Raw genomic sequence first — 10,170 nt, forward strand, 5'->3', positions numbered from 1 at the left:
AGAAGAGTTGGATAAAAGGTTTTGGGGGGGGGGGAATCACAGGACAAGGCTTGGAATGTGATGTGCAGAGTATGACAAAGTCATTTGGGAAAGAGTAAATAATATCCTTCTAGAAACAACTAAGATATTATGTATACAACAAATAACTCTAGTTCTGTAATTCTTTAGTTTGGAGAGGGGCCTAATATGAAGTGTAGTCTTCCTAACCAGAAGGAGGGACTGAAAGATCATAGGAAGCAGAAACCTAGAGGAATAAGGTAAGTTCAGGACCTTTTATTCTTTTTTATAATATGTTATTTTATTTACTTTTTTCCAGTTACATGCAAATTACTATTTCTAAAGCGCAGGTCTGACCACATCATTCTCTTGCTATAAGAAATTCAATGCTTTCCTTTTGTCTTCAGTATAAATTCTAGAATTCCTCCATTTCTCATTTAAAGACCTTTGAAACCAGGTTCCAACCTAGTTTTTCTTTTTTATTTTAAATTATATAAATATTTTATTTTCCAGTTATATACAATAGCAGTTTCTACCAATTATTTTTTTTTGCAATGTTTTGAATTTTACAATTTTACTCCTTCCCGGCCCCCTCCCCCAACAGAAGGCAATCTGATACAGTTGTTACATTTGTTTCCATGATATACTAGATCCAAATTGATTGTGTGGAGAGAAAAAAACATATCCATAAGGAAGAAAGAAAATATTAGAGATAGAAAAATTATGTAATACATAACACAACTTTTTAAAAATTTAAGATAATAATATTTGGTCTTCGTTTAAACTCAACAATTCCTTTTCTGGATATAGATGGCATCTCTATCACAGATCCCCTAAAATTTTCCCCAGTCATTGAACTGATGGAGTGAGCATGTCCATCAGGGTTGATTATCACCCCATGTTGTTCTTAAGATATATAATGTTCTTCTGATTCTGCTTATTTCACTCAGTATCAATTCTTGCAAGTCTTTTCTGGCTTTTCCAAAATCCTGATTTCTTATAGAACAACAGTGTTCCATTACATACATATACCATAATTTGTCAAACCCCAATTGATGGACATCCCTTCACTTTCTAAGACTTAAACAGAGCTGCTATGAATATTTTTGTGCATGTAGGCTTTTTACCCCTTTTTCATGATATCTTCACAGGATATACATCCAGTAGTGGTATTGCTAGTTCAAAGGGTATACTCATTTTTATTGCCCTTTGGGCATAATTTCAAATTGCTCTCCAGCTCTACCAACAATGCTAATAAACTAATGGTCCCAGATTTCTCACATCCCCTCTAATATTGATTATTATCTTTTATGGTCATTCTGAGAGGTATGAGGTAGTACTTCAGAGATGCTTTAATTTGTATTTTTCTAATCAATAATGATTTAGAGAAATTTTTCATATGACTATAGATAGCTTTGATTTCCTCATCTGAAAATTACATTTGCATATCCTTTGACCATTTGTCAATTGAGGAATAGCTTGTTTTTGTATAAATTTGACTCAGTTCTCTATATATTTTAGAATTGAGTCCTTTGTCAGAAACACTAGTTATAAAAATTGTTTCCCAATTTACTACATTTCTTCTGACCTTGGTTTCAGTGGTTTTGTTTGTGCAAAAGCTTTTTAATTTAACATGATAAAAATTATCCTATTTGTTTTTTATGATGCTCTCTATCTCTTCCTTGGTCATAAAATGACTCCTTTTTCCATAGATCTTATTCCTTGTTATCCTAAATTGCTTATATTATTTTCTTGTATGTCTAAATGCTGTACCCATTTTGATCTTATCTTGGTATAGGTTGTGAGAAGGTGGTCTAATCCTAGTTTCTGCCATTCTAGCTTTCAGTTTTCCCAGCAATTTCTACTGAAGAGTGAGTTCTTATCTCAGAAGTTGGACTCCTGGATTTTATCAAAGAGCAAATTATTATATGCTATCTTGTTTGCACTAATCTATTCTACTGATCCATCACTCTATTTCTTAGCCAGTACTAGAAAGTTTTGATGACTGATGCTTTATAATATAATTTTAAATCTGGTAAGACTAAATCACCTTCTTTTGCATTTTTTTTATTAAACCCTTGACAGTCTTGACTTTTTGTTTCTCCATATGAATTTAGTTACTATTTTTTCTGGCTCACTAAAGTAATTTTTTGGAAGTTTGATTGGTATGGCACTAAATAAGAAATTTAATTTAGGTAGAATTGTCATTAGCTTGACCTATCCATGAGCAGTTGATATTTTTCCAGTTATTTAGATCTGATTTTATTTGTGTGAAAAGTGTTTTATGTTTGTTTGCATAGAGTTTCTGAATCTGCCTTGGCAGATAGACTCCCAAGTAGTTTATGTTGTCTGAAGTTATCTTAAATGGAATTTCTCTTTATAGTTCTTGCTGTTATATCTTTCTGGTAATACATAGAAATGCTCAGGATTTATGTGGGTTTATTTTTATATCCTGTGATTTTGCTAATGTTCCTAATTGTTTTCAGTAGTTTTTAAGATGATTTTTTAGGGTCCTCTAGGTGTGCCATCATGTCATCTGCAAACAGTGAGAGTTTTGTTTCATACTTCCCAATTCTAATTCCTTTGATTTTTTTTTCTTCTCTTATTGCTGAAGCAACATTTCTAATACACTATTGAATAGCGGTAATGATAATGGGCATCCTTATTTTTACACCTGATCTTGTTGGGAATCCCTCTAAATTATCCCCATTGTATACAATGCTTGTTGATGTTTTCAAATAGATACTTCTTATCATTCTAAGGAACTATTCATTTATTCCTACACTCACTAGTGTTTTTAGTTGAATGGGTATTTATTTTGTCAAAGGCTTTTTCAGCATCTATTGAAATAATCATATGATTTCTGTTAGGTTTGTTATTTATATAGTAAATTGTACTGACAGTTTTTCCTAATATTGAACCTACCCTGCATTCTTGCTCATACTGTTTTACTTGTTGTAATCGCTTTGCTAATATTTTATGTAAGATTTTTTGCAACCATATTCATTAGAGAAATTGGTCTATTATTTTCTTTCTCTGTTTTGACTCTTCCTGGTTTAGGCAACAGTACCATATTAGTGTTATAGAAGGAATTAGGCAGGGTTCCAACTTCACTTATTTTTCCAAATATTTTATATAGAATTGGAACCAATTATTCCTTGAATATTTGGTAGAATTTACTTGTACATCCATCTGGCCCTGGAGCTTTTTTCTTAGTGTGTTTATTGATGGCTTGTTGAATTTCTGTTTTGGAAATAGGGGGGTTATTTAAGCATTTAATTTCCTCTCCATTTAACATGAGAAATTTGTATTTTTATAAATATTCATCCATTTTACTTTGATTATCAAATTGATTGGCATATAGTTGGGCAAAATAGCCCTGAATTATTACTTTAATTTCTTCCTCATTGGTGGTGAATTCAGCTTTTTCATTTTTGATATTACTAATTTGGTATTCTTCTTTCTTTTTTTAAATCAAATTAACCAAATATTTATCTATTTTACGGTTATTTTAAAAAAACAACTCTTGGGGGCAGCTAGGTGGCACAGTGGGTAGAGCACCAGCCTTGGAGTCAGAAGTACCTGAGTTCAAATCTGGCCTCAGACCTTAATAATTACCTAGCTGTGTGGCCTTGGGCAAGCCACTTAACCCCATTGCCTTGCAAAAACAAACAAACAAACAAAAAACCCAACTCTTGGCTTTATTTATTAGTTCAATAGTTTTCTTTCTTTCAATTTTATTCATTTCTCTTTTAATTTTTAGAATTTCTAATTGGGTATTTAGGTGAAGATTTTTCATTTGTTCTTTCTCTTTTTTATTTGCAGGCTTAGTTCATAGTTTTCCTCTTTCTCTATTTTATTCATGGAAACATTTAGAGATCTAACATATCCCCTAATAACTGCTTTGACTGTATCCTATAAGTTTTGGTATGTTATCTTATTATTGTCATTGTATTGGATGAAATCATTAATTCTTTCTATTATTTGTTACTATTCTTTAAAATGAAATTATTTTGATTACAATTAGTTTTAGGTCTATCTCTCCATGGCCCATTATGGCACATGATTTTTATTATCTTATGGTCTGATAAGGATGTATTCAATATTTCTTCCATTATGCATTTGAATAAGAGGCTTTTATGTCCTAATACATGGTCAGTTTTTGTGTAAGTGTCATGTATTGCAGAAAAAAAAGGTATATATGTTCCTTTCTATCCCCATTCAATTTTCTCTAAAGGTCTATCTTGTCTAAGTTTTCTAACATTCTATTTACCTCCTTAACTTCCCTTTTGTTTATTTTATGGTTAGATTTATCTAATTCTGAGGGGGGAGTTCCACCAGGAGAGTTTTGCTGTCCTTATCTTCCTATAATTTATTCAGCTTCTCCTCTAAGAATTTAGATGCTATATCACATGCTGCATGCATATTTAGTATTGAAATTATTTCATTGAATATGGTACCTTTTAGGAGGATATAGTTTCCTTCCTTATCTCTTTTAATGAGATTAATTTTTCCAGCTTCTTTGTCTGAGATAAGGATTTCTACCCCTGCCTTTTTCACTCCAGCTGATGCATAATGTATTCTGCTCTAGCCTTTTAGCTTTATTCTGTCTGTATGTCTCTATTTCAAATGTGTTTCTTGTATGCAGCATATTGTAGGTTTCTAGTTTTTAATCCACTCTGCTACCTGTTTCTGATTTATGGGAGAGTCCAGCCCATTCACAATCAAAGTTATAATTACTAACTCTTTATTGCCCTCCATGCTGCTATTTTCCTCTGTTTGTATTTTCCCTTTTTTTTCCACTTTATTCCAATTCCCCAGTAGTTTGCTTCTAAATACCAAATCCTTCAACTGCATGTGTGTTAATCCCTCTTTGAGCCAAATCTGATGAAAGTAAGAATCAAACAGTTCTTACCTCCTCCCTTCTTCTCCTCTATTATAATAGGTCCTTTGCAATTCTTCACATAATATATAATTTATCCCATTCAATCTGCCCCTTCCTCCCATCTCTTTACTGTACCTCTTATATAAGGAGATATTATTTTTAAATCATTCCATCAGAGTCATAGACAAGTCATTACTTCTGGTTAAGAATATTCCCCTCTAATAAATTTACAATTCTCAAGAGTTATCTCCAAGGTGGGGATATAGCCAGTTTCACCTAATTGGATAAAAGTTTTTTTCTTTTTTCTTTTTATTTTTTCATGTATCTCTTGAATCTCCTGTTTGAAGACCATTTTTTTGTTTAGCTCTGTTCTTTTCATCAGGAAAAAATTGAGTCTCCTATTTCATTAAATATCCATCTTTTCCCCAGAAGAGAAGGCTCAGTTTTGCTGGATAGTGAGTTCTTGGCTGAAAATCAAGCTCCCTTGTTCTTCAGAATATCAAATTCCAGTTCCTTTGATACCTTAATGTTGATCTAGCCAAGTCCTGTGTAATTCTGACTGTGGCTCCTTGGTATTTGAATTGGTTCTTTCTGGTTGCTTGCAGGATATTCTCCTTGATCTGGAGTTTGGTCACAATATTCCTTGGTGTTTTCGCTTTGGGATCCCTTTCAGGAGGGGATTAATGTATTCTTTCTTTGGGGTGGAGGGGCTCACTTTTTTCTTTTTTAATTGATATTTTATTTTTCCAAATGCATGGTATGGAATTTTTTTCAACATTTATCCATGTGCATATGTTTATTTTTAAATTACAAAGTTTCCTCCCACACTCCCTTCCTACCCTGCTCCCCTCATCAGCAAACAGTCAGGTTAACATTGTATATGCATATTTTCGATAAACATGTTTACGGATTAGTCATCTTTAGTATGAAGAATTAGGATTAAGGGAAAGAGATACATAAGAGATAATTTTTATAAAGTGTTCATCAGATTCTAAAATGGTTTTTGTTTGTTTTGTTTTATTTTATTTTTCTTAATCTGGAGGGGGATAGCATTGTCCATGGCCATCTAATATGGTTGTCCTAGCTCTCTGAACTACTGGAGGAGCTGCTTCCCTCAGGGTTGATCATCTCACAATGTTGTTGTTAATGCATACATTGTTATCTTGGTTCTATTTCCTTCACTCATCAGCAGACCCTGTAACTCATTCTATGTTTCTCTAGAGTCTGACCATTTATGGTTTCTTATAGAACAATAATATTCCATCATGTTCATGTACCATAACTTGTTTAGCCATTCCCCACAATTGATGGGCATACCCTCAATTTCCAATTCTTTGCCACTACAAAAAGAGCTGTTATGAATATTTTGGAACATGTGGCACTTTTCCCATTTTTTTATGATTTCTTCTGGATATAGGCCTAGAATTAGTATTGACCTTATTGTGGTATGGGATCTGAGATGTGGGTCTATGCCATACTTTTGCCATACTATTTTCCAGTTTTCCAAACAATTTTTGTCAAATAGTGAGTTCTTATACCAGAAGCTTATGTCTTTGTGTTTGTCAAACAGTAGATTGCTATAATCATTTACTGTAGTTTCTTTTGGTAATCCACTGATATTGCTCTATTTCTTAACCAGTACCAGGAAGTTTTGCTGACTACCACTTTATAGTTTTATGCATTTTTTTCATCAGTTCCTTTGCTATTCTTGACCTTTTGTTCTCCAGATGAACTTTGTTACTTTTTTTTCTAGTTCAGTAAAATAGCTATTTGGTAGTTTGATTGGTATAGCATTGAATAAGTAATTTAATTTGGGTAGAATGGTCATTTATATTATATCAGCTTGTCCTAACTATGAGCAATTGACATTTTCCCAATTATTTAGATCTGACTTTACTTGGGTGACAAGTGCTTTATCATTGTGATCAGATAGTTTCTGGGTTTGTCTTGGGAGGAGAATTCCCAAGTATTTAATGTTGTCTAGTTATTTTAAATGGAATTTCTCTTTCTATCCCTTGTTCTTGGGTTCTGTTGTTCATATATAGAAATGCTGATAATTTATGTGGGTTTATTTTATATCTTAAAACTTTGCTGAATTTGTTAATTGTTTAAAGGATATTTTTAGATGATTTTTCTCAGATTCTCTAAGTATACCATCATATCACCTGCATAGAATGAAAACTTTGCTCCTCATTGCCAGTTCTGATTCCTTTATCTTCTTGTATTGCTAGAGCTAGCATTTCTAACACTATATTGAATGGTAATGGTAATAGTAATAGTAATAGTAATAGTAATAGTAATAGTAATAGTAATAGTAATAGTAATAGTAATAGGCATCCTTTTTTCACACCTTATTTTACTGGAAATGCTCTGAGTTTATTTCCATTACATATAATATTTGTTGATTGTTTTAGTTAGATACTCTTTATTATTTGAAGGAAAATTCCATTTATTCCTAAACTTTTAGTGTTTTTAATAGGAATGGATGTAATATTTTTTCAAAGACTCTTTCAGCATCTATTGAGATAGTCATATGATTTCTGTTGGTTTTGCTACTGATAAATTCAATTATCTTGAGTGTTTTTCTAATATTGAATTACCTCTGTCTACCTTATATAAATCCTACCTGATCATGGTGTATTACCCTAGTAATAACTTGCTATAATTTTATTGCTAAGATTTTATTTAAGATTTTTGCATCAATATTCATTAGGGAGATTGGTCTATAGTTTTCTTTGTCTATTTTGATTCTTCCTGGTTAAGGTATCAGCACCTTGTGGGCATCATCAAGGAAATTTGGCACAACTCCTCCAATTTTTGAAAACAACAGTTTATGTTGAATTGGAATTAATTGTCCCTAAAATGTTTGATAGAATTCACTTGCAAATCCATCTGAACCTGGAGACTTTTTCTTAGGGAGTTTATTTTTTTTTAGGTTTTTTTTTTTTTTGCAAGGCAAATGGGTTTAAGCGCTTTGCCCCAGGCCTCACAGCTAAGTAATTATTAAGTGTCTGAGCCCAAATTTGAACCCAGGTATTCCTGACTCCAGGGCCAGTGCTTTATCCACTGTGCCACCTAGCTGCCCCACTGTGCCACCTAGCTGCCCCTCTTAGGGAGTTTGTTGATGATTTCTTCATTTTTTTTCCTGAAATGGGGTTAAGTATTTTATTTCCTCTTCTGTTCATCTGGGCAGTTTGTATTTTTGTAAATGTTCATCCATTTAATTCAAGTTATCCAATTTATTGGCATACAGTTTGGCAAAGTAGCTCCAAATTATCTCTTTAATTTCCTCCTCATTTGGTGGTTAGTTCACCCTTTTTGTTTTTGATACTGGTAATTTGGTTTCCTTTCTTTTTAAATCAGATCAACCAAAGGTTTGTCTGTTTTATTGGATTTTTCATAAAACCAACTCTTAGTTTTATTTGTGAGATCAATAATTTTCTTGCTCTCAATTTTATAAATCTCTTCTTTGATTTTCAGAATTTCTAACTTGGTATTTAATTGGGAATCTTTATTTGTTCTTTTTCTAGCTTTTTTAGTTGCATATCCTTTTTATTGATCTCCTCATTCTCTATTTTATTCATATAGGAATTTAGAGATTTAAAGTTTCTCCTCAAAACTGCCTTGGCTACATACCATAAATTTTGATATCATTTGATATCATTTTGTTGAATATAATTATTGATTATTTCTATTATTTGCTGTTTGATCCACCCATTATTTAGAATTAAGTTATTTAGTTTCAAATTCATTTTTGGTTTATCTTCCCATGACCCCTTTTTACATGTAATTTTTATTGAATCATGGTCTAAGAAGTTTGTATTTATTATTTCTGCCTTTCTGCATTTGATTATAAAGTTTTGTGCTTTAGTACACGGTCAATTTTGGCATAGTTGCCATGTACTACTGAGAAGAAGGTATATTCTTTTAATTTGTTTCCTCCAGAGATCTTTCATATCTAAATATTCTAAGATTTAATCACTTTCTTAGCTTCCTTCTTGTTTTATTTTATGGTTAGATTTATCTAGTTCTGAGAAAGGGAGGTGGAAGTAACCCCCATTGTTAAACTTTTGCTATTTATGTCTCCTTGTAATACACTAAGCTTTTCCTCTAGGAATTTGGGTACTATAGCATTAGGTGCATACATGTTTAGTAATGATATAGTTTTATTACCAATAGTGCTTAGAAGGCACTCTTGTAGTTTCCTTCCTTATCCCTTTTAATGAGAATGATTTTTGCTTTTACTTTATGTGAGATCAGGATAACTACCCCTGTTTTCCTTACTTCAGCTGAGGCATAATATAGATATTTTTTAAGTTGAGCATTCCAAAATCCTGGGTGGGGTTTATTTCTCCTTTTAAGCTTTTTTAAGGGGGAATGAGAGAATTTGTTTTGAGAGATTTCCTAGTGCAATACAATCAAGGGGGGGGGGTATTTTTTTTTAAATTAAACAGAAAGCAGCCTTCTTCCCCAGGCAACTAAACAGAAGTAGGTATTTTTTGTTTTTGTTTTTTTTACTGCAACATGTACACATGAAGTCGAGTATACAATCCATGCAGTAGCACAGCCATTGGAGAGGAAACCCTGGTGCCAGCCTTCAGTGCGCGTAACAGTCCGAGCTCTGCCTGCCACCACTGCTGCCCACCTCCACCACTGCCGCAGCCACCGCCACCACTACACCACCTAGCCGGACTTGAAGAGGAGGATTGCAACTTGACCCAAGTCAAAATAGATGAAGTGCTTTGTCTCATGTGTGACATAGCTGCCAAAATTTCGGCCAATGATCCTGCCGCATGTCCTCAGACATGTCTGTGTTCTTGATCACTGCCTTCCAGTCAGACATGGCGGCACTTCACAGTGCGAGGCTTCAAGTTCGGCCCCTTGAGGGAGCAAAACCCGAAGCCGGTTGGCAAGGGAGACGGCTTGGGGGTGGGGGTGGGCTGGGGGGGGGGGCGTTGTCCCCTCTGCGGCTCCTGCAGCCGCTGTGGGTCGCCAGGCTCCAGCGCCCCGTGGCCCCGGCCCTGGCCCCGTGCACGGTCTTGGCCTCCCCGCTGGCCTAGCTCCCGCTGCCCCTGCTGCTGCCGCTGCAGCTCCCGGTGAGCTGCTGGCTCCAGGTGCAGCTCTGCTCGGCTCCTGGTCTCAGCATAATATATTTTTCTCCATCTTTTTACCTCTACTCTCTATGTATCTGCTTCAAATGTTTTTCTTCCAACAATATATTGCAGGATTCTGGTTTTTAAACAGTTCTGTTATCTGTTTCTGTTTATGGAACAATTCATCAAATTCGC

The 10,170-nt window shown here is 34.1% G+C and overlaps 1 pseudogene; it reads right to left on the minus strand.

Annotated features, from left to right (window-relative positions):
* Positions 1 to 9,565: 9,565 nt before the first annotated feature.
* LOC141493955 (dynein light chain 2, cytoplasmic-like) lies at positions 9,566 to 9,725 on the minus strand (annotated as a pseudogene).
* Between the last annotated feature and the right edge of the window lie 445 nt (positions 9,726 to 10,170).

The sequence above is a fragment of the Macrotis lagotis genome, chromosome 7 (genome assembly GCF_037893015.1).
Source record: "Macrotis lagotis isolate mMagLag1 chromosome 7, bilby.v1.9.chrom.fasta, whole genome shotgun sequence".
Lineage (NCBI taxonomy): Eukaryota > Metazoa > Chordata > Mammalia > Peramelemorphia > Peramelidae > Macrotis > Macrotis lagotis.